Here is a 16,370-nt window from a genome sequence, read left to right on the forward strand (position 1 = left end):
AGGGCCTCTGAATTTTTCCTATTTTATACATCTAAAATTTTTCACCCAGGAGATCAAGCAAAATGAACATAGTCACTCACATAATTAACACTTTCTGAACTTCTGTTACTATTTAACTGACAAACTATGTTAATAAATTGTGCTTAAGCTGGGCCATCCCTTGCATGAAACCTAAATTTTACAATATATACTTAAATGCTATAAATCTGCCAAACTCTACATTTCCCTAAATTAATCCAATATGATTTTAGACTAAGTGCTCATAGCAGAAGCTGCCCAGAAGAAAATGCTCCAAGGACATATTTTCACAGTGCTGGGAAAGAACCTAATAATATTTAAGCAAGAATTTGCTCCATGTTTCATAGATCATTTTAAACTCACAGAAATGTCACATATGTAGACAATTCCTGTCCCAGAGCTGCAGAAAGACAGGCTCTAACGAGGAAGGGATAGCTTTTAGTGACTCAGTAAACCATGGCCAGCCACTGGAAAACAGTGAAATTACCACAGCAACATTGAAAAGAAAGTATGCTAGATATTTTAGGCAGGATGGATTAGAGAAAGTAGAAGAAAAACAAAGTCAAATTATAATAGTCACTACCCAGTTGTTGCAAAAATTTAGGAGACACCTGAGCTAGAATGAAAGAAAAGCAGAAATGGGCCAGAAACAACCAAATAGATTGAGAGAGTCTGCAGAGAGTCAGCAGTCAAAGAATAGTCATTTGTGTGGACCTCCATACACACAAGAACACGTGTGCATACACATCTGCACACATGGCCACACACAAAGATGCATGCACAACATGTACCACCGTTGCAGGGTATTTGGTCCCACTGTGAACCCTGAGTTTGTATTAATTAAATAAAACATTGAGTCAGGAAGTGGAGCCAGCAACTAATAGGAAGAAGTCATAGAGAGAGGGAGTCTGGAAAAGGGATAGAGAAATGCACAGATAGTAGTAAGGAGGGACTTTGAGTTTGGTGGTCTTTTCTGGTTAGGGACAGCAGAAGAGACTCTCTCTTGTTGGGTCACTGGTTAAGGAGGAAGGTCAGCTGGTTGCTTCTCTGCCTCTCTGAGCTAGCAAGTTTTCACCCCAGCATCTGACTCTTTACTTCATTGGTAAAATAGAATGATATAGACTTAGTTAAAATTACATTTGGCTGCAGGCAGAGGTGGTTCTGTTAGGATGCAGAAGGCCCACTAGGCCTTGGCCCAAGCAGCTGACCAGTGATTGAGGAGTCAAAGTCAGTCGATGAAAAGCAATAGATTCAGATGTAGCCACTGTGCAGACAGTAAAGCAACATACCACACATATGCAAACACCAAAACATTAATAATTTACTAAATAACAGAATAAGAAAGAATGGCTGAAAATAGCTTGGTTCAACAATGACTTAAGATCTTAATTTGTCCAAAGCACTAAAAAAAGAAAAGAAAAAAAAAGAATCAATCAGTTCTCAAAGTCCTCGTAACTTAACACATCAGGCAGACAAAGTCCATAAAAGTAGTGAAGATTGATTGACCACACTGGGAATACCAGAAAACAACATGTTACAGGTCCAAAAGATGATACAATCAATCCTGAGTAGAAGCCAGAACATTTTAAGATGAGTGATGGTAAAAGTAGTGAAATTAGTGCCAACTTAAGGTACTCTCTCTTCAAAATGTATCTTGATCTACCCCTAAATCTTTCTGTACTAACAAAGTCCAAGCACTGGCATTTTAGCCTGTGATACTTCATCAAACAATGATCCAAGCTAATCCAGCCAGCTTCCGAAGCCTTCCCAGACACCTTTCACTGTGTTACTCTTACTCCCAGAGGGCTCTGGAGACTGCCAATGACATTAAGACCCAATCATTGCTCCCTAAACAATCACTTCTCAAAGCCCTCCCCTGACTTTCACCTGAACTCCTCTCAACTTGGTCATAAGAATTTCAAATTACTTTACCCTAGAGAAGGCACAGTCTTATTGTCAAAATCATGTAATACTTACTTATGGCACCAGAACTTCTAAGACTGCATACGGGCTCTATCACTTCACCATTACATGACACTGGACACATCCATCTATACTCTTAATGATGTAATCTGAGGAAACAAAGCCAGTCTCTCGGAGGGTGGGGGATTTGTGTGAAATTTCAATAGTGGGTAAAGTATATAAACGTCTGCCTATTTTGTGAAGATAACTATAGATCCATATTAGGTAATATCACTTTATTACATAATTGGTAACCAATATAAAGGTTCAAAGCCGAGATAGGAGAAGGGAAAAAGGACAACAGATAATTGCTTAGTCTATATTCACAGATTCTGCAAGCCTGCTAGCCTGCTAAGACTTAGGATTTTGCATCCGGATTCCACCAAGTCCATTGAAACTTACATGCATAAGCAAAAGCCTAGTGAGCCTTTTAGACTGAGTCAGCTTAGAATGGCAATAACCAACCCCATTTTTAATGTCTAAAATTTGGGAAATTTTAAACTTGTTTTTTGCTGTTTTATAATTTTATATACTGATTATCTGGAGTCTTTCTAACCTGTCTGTGTTGAGTGGCTACCATATTAAACAATTTGGTACAGACAAGATTCCTTCCCATGGGTGCACATGCACAACCCTGATTCATCTTGATACTCATGGTATTCCCTCTGCTTAGATTTCTGTCCCCCAACTTAGTGTCAAACTCCTCCTCAGATTTCTAAGCTAGTTCATTTGTTACATTTCCACAAACCAACCTTCATTCCTTTTATTTCTTTCAGAGAAACAGAATAAAAAGAGCTACAGTTCAAGAACATTGCAAACATTTGAAACCCAAAAATACTCTCTCTAAATTTTAATCAAATATTGTGCCTCAATTTTCCCAACTATAAAATACCAATACAAATTCAAATCTTGCAAATTTGTATTGGAAATTCTGAGTAAGGGCTGGAGAGATGGCTCAGTGGTTAAGAGCACTGTTTGTTCTTTCAAAGGACCTGGGTTCAATTCCGAGAACCCACATGATGACTCAAAACTATCTGTAACTATAGTTCCAAGGTATCTAATGCCATCTCAGGTCTCCATTGGCCTCATATGTGTTAGTAGTACACAGACATACATGCAGGCAAAATACATACACATAAAACATTAAAAAATTCTGAGTAACATTATCATGTAACCAACATTTTTGGTATTTATATAAATCACTAGTGAAGGTTGTGATGGCTAATCAACACTGTCAACTTTACTACACTTAGAATCACCTACAAGACTGATGAGACACACCTCAGGGAGTGTCTGTTGAGGACTCTTCCAGAGAGAAGTAAAGGGGGTGAGAAGTCCCAGACTGAAAATGGAGAGAACTATCCCATGGTCTAAGGGCCTAGACTCAACAAAGTGGGAAAAGTAGAAGGTTATTCCAGTACCAACATGACTCTTTCTGCTTCCTCTCAATCATGATATGGTTTGCTCAGCCATGCCTTCCTTACTAGGATGGACTGAACCTTCCGAAACCAAAAGTCAAAACAAAAGGTTCCTCTTTTGAGTTGTTAGCATTGGGTGGTGGTCATGTCTACAAGAAAGGTAACTAAAGCAACAGACAACACCAAGGTTTTCATTGCATTTCCCTAACAACTTTATAAAGGATATGACATTCCTTTACTTATGCATTCGTAAGTGTAACAGTTTTTATTCATTCAAAGAGGTCATATAAATCTGGTAAGAAACTGGAGGCAAAGGACTGAACAAAACAAAATATTTGAGCTTGCAGATCTTATATATGAGAGAAAAAGACAGAATTCAACAAGAAAAATATATGTATACATACTATATATATTATATATACACTGGAGTATAAGTCGTATGAGTGATATGAAAAATAAAACAATATATAAATAATTGAAGAATATTATTTTCTAGAAAAAGATGCATAACAAAACTTTCCTATTAAGGTAATGGTTGAGCAGAGAATTATACATAATACAAAGATCAGCTATATGGTTATATAGCTCTTTCAGGAAAAGTGTCTCCAGGAAAGGCACAGAATTGCTGGGAGCCAATACACTGAAGATCCCATACTAGATGCAAATAATACGTGAATTAACAAAAGACATTAGGGGCCACAAGGACTATGCAACTATGCAACATCATGATTTGGTGAAAAGCATAATGCCTTAAAAATGAAAAAGCAAAATCAGACAGCATGGTGACACACATGACTGTAATTCCAGCACTTGGGAGGGGGAAGCAGGAGGATCAGGAATTCATGGTCAGTCTAGGTTACAGTAGATCCTGTCTCAAATACCAAAAAGGAATAGAAATAAATAAATTCACCTAAGAGAAGAGAAAAATACAAAGACCGTAAAGAGATATTGCTTCTGCTGTACAGATAAAGATATTAAGAAATTAAAGGACAAACTGCTAAATTATCAAGCATCCATTTAAACTCATAAAGGACATAATGTTACTGTTTTATTAATATGCCATTCTCTCCCTTATACTAAAAGTCTCCAAAGAGAAACACGGGTGACAAGGACTGTGGGCAAGTCTCTGAAATGCCCTCAAAAGCAGTGTGACAGCATATGACAGAGGAAAGTAAAATATCCATCCTGGACAAAACACAAAAATTCCATTATAATTAAAGAGGCCATGATTAAAAGGCAATGAGATATTTTGGGAAATTCCAGTTTAAAAACAATAAATAAAATGCACAACATACTGGAATGGAAAAGTGATGTTTTCAAAGTGGGACAGAATGAAAGGGAACTGCTTAAATAACCCAGCATTCACCCCATCAATAAAGAAATATCTAGAGGAGCTTAAAAAGGAGTAAAATTGGGGCTATAGGGAACAAAGAAGAAAAGCAAGGTCGCCATTACAGCTATTAAATGAACTAGTGAGCAGCTAGCAAAACACATCAGGATTTACTGGTATTCTCTGCTTCCATGTTTTCTTTGTTGTAATTCTTAGGATTTAAAATAGTTCATCACAAAGCTGGTCCACAACTGCCAACACATTTGCAAGTAAAGAAAATGCCAGAACCATATGGGGGGAAAATTCTCACCATGTCATAATCATCATTTCAATCTGTGTGAAAATATACTGCTCATAAATTTTAGGCATTTTACTAGTTATCAAGCAATATATATTCATTCTTGATATCCATTCTAGATTATCTAAGACAGAGACAGACAGACAGACAGACAGACAGACAGACAGACAGACAGGCTGACTGACTCAGAACTACATAAAAAAGAGTGTATCAACCTTATTGCATTCTCAGAAGGCTATGTCTGTTAGTGTGATGGGTGTTGGTTTTCATTCATTTCTCTACATATGTTTCATGAATCTTGTATGTTTGTAGAAATTTTTAACAAACTTACTTTTCTCCAGGCTGGCTTTGAAATCATGATCCTCCTGCCTCAGCCTCTGGGGTTCTGGGATATATCACCCCAGCTCACTTGTTATCATGCTTTTTACAAAGTCTTGTATCTTACTATTGTATCCCTTAAGATATGAAACTTAATAAAGGCAGTCATCCTCTGTGTTGAGTCCAGATTTATTAGAGGCAAGGGTGAACATTGTTGTACTTAGTACATGAAAATAATAAGATGTGGAGATATACCTCAACGGGGCCAAGAGAACCACCCAGTTGTACACTTACCAGGCTTTGGCTTTGTTTATTAAAAAAAACTAAACATCCAAAAAATAAAAATGTTGCTTCAGTTATGTGTCAAACTTTATAGGTTCCATCAAATGTCCTCACTTCCATTCCTACCATCAAAATTATCTGAGCATGTCATTCCATATACATCCATAAAAGACATCAAGTTTTTTAAACATAAGACATAAGAATAATATCTCATCATTCTAATTTGCATTTACTTCATTTGTTTAATTTCCCTTTTCTTTTTTCCTATTTCCAGTTATATTCTGTAATTTTTAAAAAGTATGTGTCATGTGATCATTTTTCTATTACAAGTTAGGATTTTTTTCTCACTGAAGCATATTTCAGAAATATCTATCATCATCATATAAATATTTCTATAAAGAATGTTTTGAATTCAATAACAAAAGGAAAAAGGACCAAGTATAGATAAACTGTATAAATATTTCTCCAAAAAAAGATACACAAATTAAGATCTAGAAAATCTGCCATCAGTCAATATTAAAATGCAAACCAAAATTCACACTCGATAGGATGGCCATTGCAACACTGCTCCTTTCCATTTTGTTTGAGCGTATTTCATTTGGCAATCCAGGCTTCTTGGAGTTCACTAACAATAGTCTAAACTGTCCAATCTCCTACCACACCCTCCCAAGTGCTAGAATTACAGGCATGAGCCAGTACTACACCCAGCACCCTTTTCCTTTCTTAGTTGCTACTATTTTGTTTTTTGCTTTTTTGCAAGCCTGGCGCAAACTGTCCTAATTCATGACAGTCTTCCTGCCTAAGTTTCCTGAGTGCTGGGACTACAGGTACACCACTACACCAGACTAGAAGCTATATCTGTTTTGTTTTGTTTTGTTTTGTTTTGAATTTTAGGAGCCATGAATGAGAGCCAGGCACTCATTTCGGATGTTCAAGAAGCTGGAAGGGAACAGGGAGTGAATAGAAAGGTTAAAAACTAAAGGTGAAAAAAATTTAGGGAAGCTGAAACTCTTATATATTGATAGTAGGAATGTAAAATGGTACTGGTGTTGAGGGGAAAAATCTGGCAGTTTCACAAATATATACAGGTACACACACACACACACACACACACACACACACACACACTATGTATGTACTTGAGATTTCAAACTCACTATGTAGTCAAGGGTGACCTTGAACTCCCGATCTTCCTGCCTCCATCACCCAAGTACTGGGATTACAGGTGTTCAACACTATACTGGTTTTATACCATAATTTTGTGCATGCTAGGCAAGCACTCTATCCACTGAACTGAATATATTTCCAGACTGAAAGGAATACTTTACCATGATGAATTTTACTATATGTGAAATATAGTCACTTTTAAAAAATTAGAAACAGAACAATTTGAAGATACCTTGGGCAACACAAGAAACCTCAAAAATAAGTACAAAAATTAATAGTGTGGCAGCCCAGGAATTTATGAGATCACTAGTGCTATTTTATGAAATTATTATCATTGCAGCTTTTTGTTACAGAAATATACTAAAATCATCTGAAATGTCCATCAATATAAGACTGGGTAAATTATTTCTTGATCATTAATGTTATTAACATTATGAAACCATTTTAAAATGAGATATCCACAGATAACAAGAAAGGACCTCTTAGAAATACTGGGTAAAGATGGGCTAAACAAATTTTCATGAAGAGAGTCACATTACATCCCCAGTCAGAAGACAAGGGCAGTAAGTGTGCGCTAGTGCTCAGTGTCCATTCTGCTCATACAGCTTGGGAGCCTGCTCATAACCAGGATAGACTTTCACAGATCAATGAAGCCGTCAATACAAGTGCCCCACATGCCGATCCAACCTCATTAAGCCTTCGCTAAGACTCCACTCCAAGCTGACTCCAGATCCCACTAAGCTGATGACTGAAATCAACCATCATAGCTACCAACTCACTCTATGATCTGTAAAGGTACAAAGCTGTGCTGTAGATTCCTAAAAACTAATTACAACAGAAATCCCCCGACAACTCATTTTATCCGAGAACATAAGAGTGGTTCAATGCTAGAAAATCTATTAATACATGTTGTACATTAGCAGAATAAGAGCAAAAGCACGTGTGATTTATCACTACAGTTAGAAAGACATTAATGAAACAATGAATTATTACTTAAGAAAAGAACAACAAAACTTTCTAACATGAAAAGCTCTGTTAGGGGTCTTTTACATATAGGGACAAACAAGACACCATTATCATTATACATACTTAAAATGATACATTATGAGGTCTGAACCAAAAGAATTTCCACTGCATGTGTGCAGTGGAAAAACACAAGGAAATTTACAAACTACTTTAACAAGTTAGGAAAGCTAACTATAAATCTACCTATAAAAACCAATCTTTCTACATCAATTTTGTTATGTAATAAAAATAACTCTTACTAAAAAAAGAATATTTAAAATCATGAGTAAATGTAATAAGAAAACAAAGTCAAAGTCTTTGGTGATGGAACTCTGAATACAAAACTCTTAAGTAGAGAAATAAAACATTTTCATGACTGAATATCACAATCTTCTCAGCTTATGAACCTCAAGTCATTCTAGTACATCTCCAAGAGGACTTCAAGCATGAGCATTTTAGAGAGGCAGATAGACAGATTCCTAAATGATTAGTACCAGACACAAACAAGAACTTCTTTTTAAAACATCGAATCTCACACTTCAAGGTTGACATCTGAATTTTATCTATCTCATTTCTGGTCTTATTGGTGTCAGAGGAAACAACCCTATTATGTCTTCTAAACTACTACACAGCTTCAGAAAACAAACCAAACAATATTAAATCAAAGGTCAGATGAGTTACCCACTGAACAAATGGCCCAAACAGGCCAAGAAAGCCACTGATTCTTAATAGTACAAGAAATATTAAAAGAGGAAAGTAATCTTTCTTTTTTCTTCTTCACTCAGTGCTAGATACTGAACCCAGGGCTTCGTGCTTGCTACTCAAATGCTCTACCACTGAGCTACAGCCTCAAAAGACCAAAGAAAATCTAAAGACAGATCTTAACCTCAATGAGATCAGACACTCAAGTTTAGAACACCATACCTTTAGAAGCATAGAAAGCACGTTAGGTGCAATTCCACAAAGCCCGTGACAGCACTCACATTAAATAAACATGCCTGAGTCAAGGAAATCTTCTGGAAGGTTCCTACATTCCCCTTCAGAAAACCTAGAGAATCAATCATACAGGAAAAGGAGAGAACCAGGCAGGAAACAGGTAAGACAGAAAAACAACTCATTAATGGAACCATCAGCTGAGCTCTCAAAGAGAGCAGCCTTGAAGGTAGCTCAGAAAACACCAGCTCACAGGAATTCCCATAGGCATTCCCAACTGTGTTAGTCATGGCAGCCAACAGGAACTGCCTAGAAAGTGCACTTTTATTATCATTTAGACATTTATTGTTTCTCATTTTTAGTTCCCCACTACTTTGATTTTTTTCTAGATATAAATTTTTTTGTTGTTTGTTTATTTGTTTAGATAGGGTCTCACTTTGTAGTCAAAAATACTTTGGAACTCATAATATTCCTCTTGTCTCAGCTTCTCAAGTACTGGGAGAATAGGCATAAACTACTACACCCAGCTAAAATTGCTTTTCTTAAAGTTCTAGACTATATTAACTTCATAAATATGTATGCAGGATTTCCACTTGTTAAACGTTTTCGCCCATGTTCATTGAAATTTCTCAAAAGTAGAGAGATGGTTTTGCAGTCAAGAATGTACACTGTTCTTGCAGAGGACCATTGTTCAGTTCCCAGCACCCATGTGGAAAGGTTGACAAATGCTTGTAACTTCAGTCCCAGAGGATCCAACAGCAGCTTCTGGTCTGCCCAGATACCTGCATTCACATGCTCATGCCCACTCACAGATGTACATGTATATACATAATTAAAAATAAAGTAAATCTTTGAAGCAAATAAAGTGAATATCCATGTAACTCACATAATGTATATCAGTATCCTATTCAACATTCAAGGCACAATTTAAATGTCAATGCTATCCTGAAATTGTCACAGTAATAAAATTAACTGCTTCTCCATCTTAAACATTCTGTAAGGATAAGAAACCAGTAATTAGTGAATCTCTTCTACATGTCAAGGCTATGCAGACGCCGCTGTCCCGTCGCCTCTTCCTGCAGCCATGGTCAACTCCACTGTGTTCTTCAATATCACGGCAGATGGCGAGCCCTAGGGACCGCATCTCCTTCAAGCTATTGCAGACAAAGTTCCAAAGACAGCAGAAAACTTTCACGCTCTAATCACTGGAGAGAAAGGATTTGGATACAAGGGTTCTTCCTTTCACAGAATTATCCCAGGATTCATGTGCCAGGGTGGTGACTTCACACGCCATAATGGCACTGGTAGCAGGTCCATCTACGGAGAGAAATCTGAGGATAAGAACTTCATCCTGAGGCATCTTGTCCATGGCTAATGCTGGAGCAAACACAAATGGTTCCCAGTTTTTTTTCTGCACTGCCAAGATTGAGTGGCTGGATAGCAAACGTGGTCTTTGGGAAGGTGAAAGAAGGCATGAACATGATGGAAGCCATGGAGCGTTTCAGGTCCAGGAACGGCAAGACCAGCAAGAAGATCACCATTTCCGACTGTGGGCAACTCTAATTCTTCTGACTTATGGGCTTCTTACTCACTGGACCATTCCTTCTGTAGCTCAGGAGAGCATCCCCACCACCGCCCCCATCTGCTTGCAATGCCCTGTATCTCTGCTCTTTGGGTTCCATATTTTCCTCATTTCCCTCCAAGTCTAGCTGGATTGTAGAGTTAAGTTTATGATTATGAATAAAAGCTAAGTAAGAACTGTTAAAAAGAGTGGGCTGGTTTAACCCACAGAAACAGTTGACCTGAACAAGGGGGGAGCTTTTGGACTCAAGATTGATGGCTGTGTGGAAAGCATGGGACTGACCCAGACCCCCTGAATGTGGGTGTCAGTGAGGAGGCCTAGATAATATATGGGGCCTTGGGTAGTATTTACCCCTGGCATACAAATAGACTTTGAGTGCCCATGCCACAATATGGGAGGCTCTCTCAGCTGGGACTCTTGGGGGAGGGCCTAGGCCCTGCCCTGGATGAAATGACAGTTACTGGAGATCCACCATGGAGGGCCTCACCCTCCTTGGTGATTGGAGTAGAGATTGGGTGGGGGACTGGGGTACCTGGTGGGGAGGGGAGGGGAGGGAGAAGGAGCTGGGATTGACATGTGAAACAAGATTGTTTCTAACATATATATATGTATATATATATATACATGCAAGAAATACACACAACTAAAAAAAACAAAAAAAATTCATCTTAATCTTCTTGACTGTTCCATAAATCATTATTACTATTATTTATATAACATGATGTAAACTAAGGAAGAAAGGTTATAGAATGCAACAGTGCCACAGATTTTACATTTAAATGAAGCCTATCTCATTTCAAAGTCCATCATCTTCATACAATTCCACTATGCCCCTATTTGGAGTATTTATATTATAAACTCAATTATAATGTGTATAAACATAATCTTGTAGGTTATGAGATGTTTGAAGGCAAAGCCCCGTCAAGATCTGAATACTCCTGTCATAACAGTATGAATTGTGCATCATGCAGAGCTCCTGCAATGCCTGAAGTCATTTGAAGAAACTAGTACAATGTTGTTTCCCTCATATCATTAGTTTCTGTATAACTTCATGATCACAAAACCATAAGTAACCAAGGGACTTGGAGGATGGCTCACTTGTCACACCTACGCCACAAGCACAAGGACCTGATTTCAAATCTCCAGCACTCACATAAAAGTCTGGCTCAGCACCGTACATCTATAATTACAGGACTTGGTAAGTGAAGACAGAGAACTCCTAGGGATAATGGGAGACGCTTTCTCAAATACTAAGATGGAGAAGTGACTGAGGAAGACACCTGACACTGAGGAAGGCCTCCACAAGCATGCATACATGCCCCCATACACAAATAAAGCATTAACACTCCTAAGTTGGATTTGTCATGTTACTGCAAACAATGACAAAATTGGAAAAAATATCGAAAAGAATTATTGTTACACATTGAACAAAAGTCGGTATAGAGTTGTGATCTGCAAAAGAATGAAAATTAAGCCTCAAATCACCTAGAGAATACCAGAGAATGGTAACACTGCCAGAATTCTGTCTTACCATTGCTAGGGTGGCAAAGTTCAGAGTTAAAAGGGCAGGAAGGGATGGAATCCTCAGGACAGAACATTACTAAGGAGGGAGCTATACAGTGATGGGCTCACACACCTACACAAGGGAGACTGAGGGTGAAAACTGAACTGCAAATGCACAGAGCAAACTGGGCAAAGTCAAGCAAAGGACCATTAATAGCACATTATTGCCTAAGTTTTTTTTTTTTTTGGTTTTTTTTTTTTTTTTTTTTTTTTGGTTTTTCGAGACAGGGTTTCTCTGTATTGTTTTGGAGGCTGTCCTGGAACTCACTCTGTAGACCAGGCTGGCCTCGAACTCACAGAGATCCGCCTGCCTCTGCCTCCCGAGTGCTGGGATTAAAGGCGTGTGCCACCAACTCCTGGCTATCGCCTAAGTTTTAATTGGACTTAATAATAAAAACCCAGAACCAGATATTTGGGTAAATGTTGAGAGATCAGAGAGACAAAGAAGCAAGCCACAGCCATCTCTTACCTCGCCAACTTCTCAGCCTGAAAAGCCAATCTCCTGTCTCCACCCCACCTTCTTATCTCTTCCTGTCCAGCTGTTCAGACCTCCAGACCTCTATGGTTAGCTAGTGCCTAGCTCTACACTGTGATCTCCAGGCAAGCTTTATTTGTTAGAGAATAAGCAAAATATACCTCCACATATTTTTACTAGAAACAAAATTTATCTGAGCTCATACAAGATTGTAAGATATTTTGGCCAAATAAGGCAGAGACCTCATTCAATATCTAGAGCCTTATACAAAGACTCCAGAAGCCATACCCTAATAGAAAACCCTAAATGGATCTCAAATGTTAGTGTGCATCAGAATAACCTTGTGGTTTATTAAAATTCACACTTTTGTGGCTGGAAAGGTTGATCAGTGGTTAAAAGCACTTTCTGCTCTTGGAAAGGACCAGGTTCTGTTCCAAGCACCCACACAGTGACCTAAAACCTCTTGTAACTCCAGTTCCAGGGTAGTGATGCCCTCTTTCTGGCCTCTGCAAGCACCAGACACATACACGGTACACAGGCTTACATGAAGACAAAATACCTCTACAAATAAAAACAAACCTTTTTTTAAAAATTCACTATTTATCCACTGAATATGTGTAACTATAACATTCTTCTGATTGTTGTTAATATTTCAAAAGCTTTTCTCATTTCAAGATCCTTCTTGTCCACCTAGCAATGATGCACACAGAAATTTAATCTGCTTAAAAATCATATTTAACTAAGAGAAAAAGAATAATAAAGATAACAATGGTTACTGTGTAGTTTTAAACCCCTCAACCAACATTTTATTTTTCATTTACAACTACAAATGACTAAGATCTATTTTAAAATCCAGTTTGTAAAGTAATGCAAATACTGAAGACACACATGGAGTGTGAATTTTTATATGAACACACATAATAACTACTGTATAGAATCAAAATCAAGATTTCTGGTATTGTTTTAATCCTTTGCATCATGAAAAGTACAAATATAAAGAGCAGTGCTTTTATTATTTTGATGATAATATTTTAACAGGGTATAAGACACAAGCCTAGTAAAAAAACTTTTTAAATAAACATTCAGAGAAAAAGTATCAACTTTCCTAGTACCCAGTGGAATGACTGAAGCTCACCAGATGACCTAACAGCACGTATACAATAATGAACGAGCAAACACAACTGATGAGTTTGGTTCTTCTGACATGCCTGCTTGATTTCACAGCAGTATCTCCTCACAGCTGCAATACGATCACCTTGGATTTGGCTAACTGTGTAAAATATGCATAATATTTCCTGAAATTTTCCCTTCTAAACTCCTTTTGACTTCAAAAATGTATTTAGAAATGAGTATTCAGGAATGGTTTCTTGTAAAGTAGAGAGGAGTGTTTTAATAGCATCATAAACTAATGATTCCTGTTGATCAGTTTTTGACGACAGACATTCTATATTTTTTTAGCAGAATGGCAGAGAATAAGATTAATTGTAAACAAGTAGTGAACACATTACCAAAAAGAACAAGCCTGAATCTTACAACTCAACTAGTTTCATTTGTTATTTAATGTGTAAATTTCTTTTATTGCTTCATGCCCAGAGGCAGTTCAACAACACACTGAAGATGGCACTATTTAATTCCCAACACAAGCACACATGCTAGTCCGTTGCCTCTTTTCTTTCTTCCTTTCCTCCCTTTTTTATTTTTTGCTAGTTTTGTTTTTCAAGATAGGGTTTTTCTTTGTAGCCCTGGCTGTCCTTGAATTCACGCTGTAGACAAGGCTGGCCTTGAACTCAGACACCCACCTGCCTCTGCTTCACGAGTGCTGAGATTAAAGGCGAGCACCATCCCTCAACATAATCTTTTTTTATTTTTTTATTTTTTAAAGAATAAAATCAGAGGCTGGAGAGATGGCTCCTCAGTTAAGAACACAGGCTGTTCTACCAGAGGACCCAGGTTCAATTCTCAACACTCACACATAGAAACAAATAAATCTCAAAACACTTCTAAAACAAAACAAAACAAAAAAAGAATACTAGCACATTAGGTTGGATCCTAGAGATCATCATTTGTTGCATCTAAGTACTTAACAGATATCTACAAAATTGTCTAATCAGAGGTTTTTTTTGTTTGTTTGTTTTTTGTTTTTTCTGAAGGTTCATTTCAGATTCACTAGCTATAGGGAGCAAAACAGGCAACCTCCACAGGCCATTGCCTTAGTGTCTGTGTTCTACTCTCCTTTTCTCCACCACATTTCTATCTGAAGCTCAAGGGACTCTGCCCAAGCCAATTCTAGATGAACAGATGAAAAGTTTAACAAGACCTGGCTTGATCAATATCATAAGGCTTACAGAGGATATGTTTATAGTGTAGTAAATAATGCTATGACTTGAGAATTAGGGGGAAATGACTTAGATGTAGGGTTAGAAAAAAGACTTAACGTCTTTCAGATTTAGCAAGGGACTTCATCTCAACACCTAAGGTGTGGACAATTATAGAAGATATCTGATGTGGACCTCTGAAAGCCACATACATGTGCACATACACAATCACACATGCATGCATACATATTCACATACAATCAAATGTTTTAAAACTACTGCTGAATTTTCTATTATTAATTTATTTATTTATTGAGTTTTTTGAGACATGGTCTCTCTACATAACCCTTGCTGTCCTGGAACTTGCTATGTACACCAGGCTGGCAAGGAACTCACAGAAATCCACCTACCTCAGCCTACCAAGCACTGGGATTGAAGGTATGTGCCATTTTTAGACCTAGCCTATTTTGAGATTTTATCTCACCCCAGTCAGAATAGTTAGCATCAAGAAAATAAAAATTAACAAAAATTGTTAAGGATGCAGAAAAAGCTAATCCTTCACACTGTTGATGGAGCTGTAAATTAGTATAGCTACTACAGAAACTGGAAGGGAAGTTCCTCTAAAAATAGAACAACCACATATGGATGGCACTAGAAGAAACCATCCTGAGTGAGGTAACCCAGTCACAAAAAGAGAAACATGGCATGTACTCTCTCATATATGGATTTTAGACATAGATCTGGGGAGTGCCAGTCTACAATCCCATGGCCAGAGAGTCTGGGAAACAGAACCTTCATTCAGTGGCTGATGGAAGCAGAGGCAGACTCCCATGGCTAAGCACTGAGCTGAACTCAAGAAAGCCAATAACAGAGAGGGAGGACTGATGACCAAAGGGATTAAGACTGGGCTGGTTTAGCCCCCAGAAACAGGGTTAGCTCCTGAATCCCAGGCTGATGCCTGGGAATCCAGCATGGGACTGATCAAGATCCTCTGAATGTGGGTGTCAGTGAGGAAGCCTAGGTAATCTATTGAGCCTTGGGCAGTAGATCAGTATTTATCCCGGGTATACAAATGGACTTTGGACTCCCATCCAACAATGTGAGATGCACTCTCACCCTGGACTCTTGGGGGAGGGTCTATGCCCTGCCCTGGATGAAATGGCTATGGACACCCCCATGGAGGGCCTCACCCTCCCTGGGGAAATGAGGGGATATTGGGGGGTTGAGGGGAGGGCACGGGAGCAGGGGAGGGAAACGGAGAGGGGCCTGGAACTGACTTGTGAAGTACCCTTGTTTCTAATTTAAATTTAAATTTAAAAATAAATAATAAAAAAATAGAACAAAGATATCATCCTGTGGTGCTGCTCCTTGGTCTAGAGCTAAAGGGTCAAAGGCAATGTTCAACAGAGGTGTGTGCACACCCATGCTTACTGCAACCCTATTTACTATTGCTAAGTCATGGAATCAGCCTAGATGTTCACTGACACATGAGTACATCAGGAACTCTACAGGGGTGTCTTATTCTGACATAAATCCTGAAATCACGTCAGGAAAATGGACACAACTAGATATCATCATGTTAAAATAAAAAAGGCAAGACTCGGAAAAACAAATATAAATGTTTTTCCTTCATAAATTGAACCTTTAAAAGAAAAAGAAAGACACGAATATGGGAGGACTCTGAAGGAATAGGGAAACAGCAGG

At 38.1% G+C, this 16,370-nt stretch overlaps 1 protein-coding gene and 1 pseudogene across 4 annotated transcripts in view; one reads left to right on the forward strand and one right to left on the reverse strand.

The window, feature by feature from the left end:
* Rad51b (RAD51 paralog B) overlaps positions 1-16,370 on the reverse strand; it is a 536,305-nt gene that overhangs the window by 402,463 nt on the left and 117,472 nt on the right. The gene's annotated exons all lie outside the window — the stretch shown is intronic.
* Positions 9,816-10,299, forward strand: LOC106021349 (annotated as a pseudogene).

This window comes from Mesocricetus auratus, unplaced genomic scaffold (genome assembly GCF_017639785.1).
Source record: "Mesocricetus auratus isolate SY011 unplaced genomic scaffold, BCM_Maur_2.0 Super-Scaffold_15014, whole genome shotgun sequence".
NCBI lineage: Eukaryota > Metazoa > Chordata > Mammalia > Rodentia > Cricetidae > Mesocricetus > Mesocricetus auratus.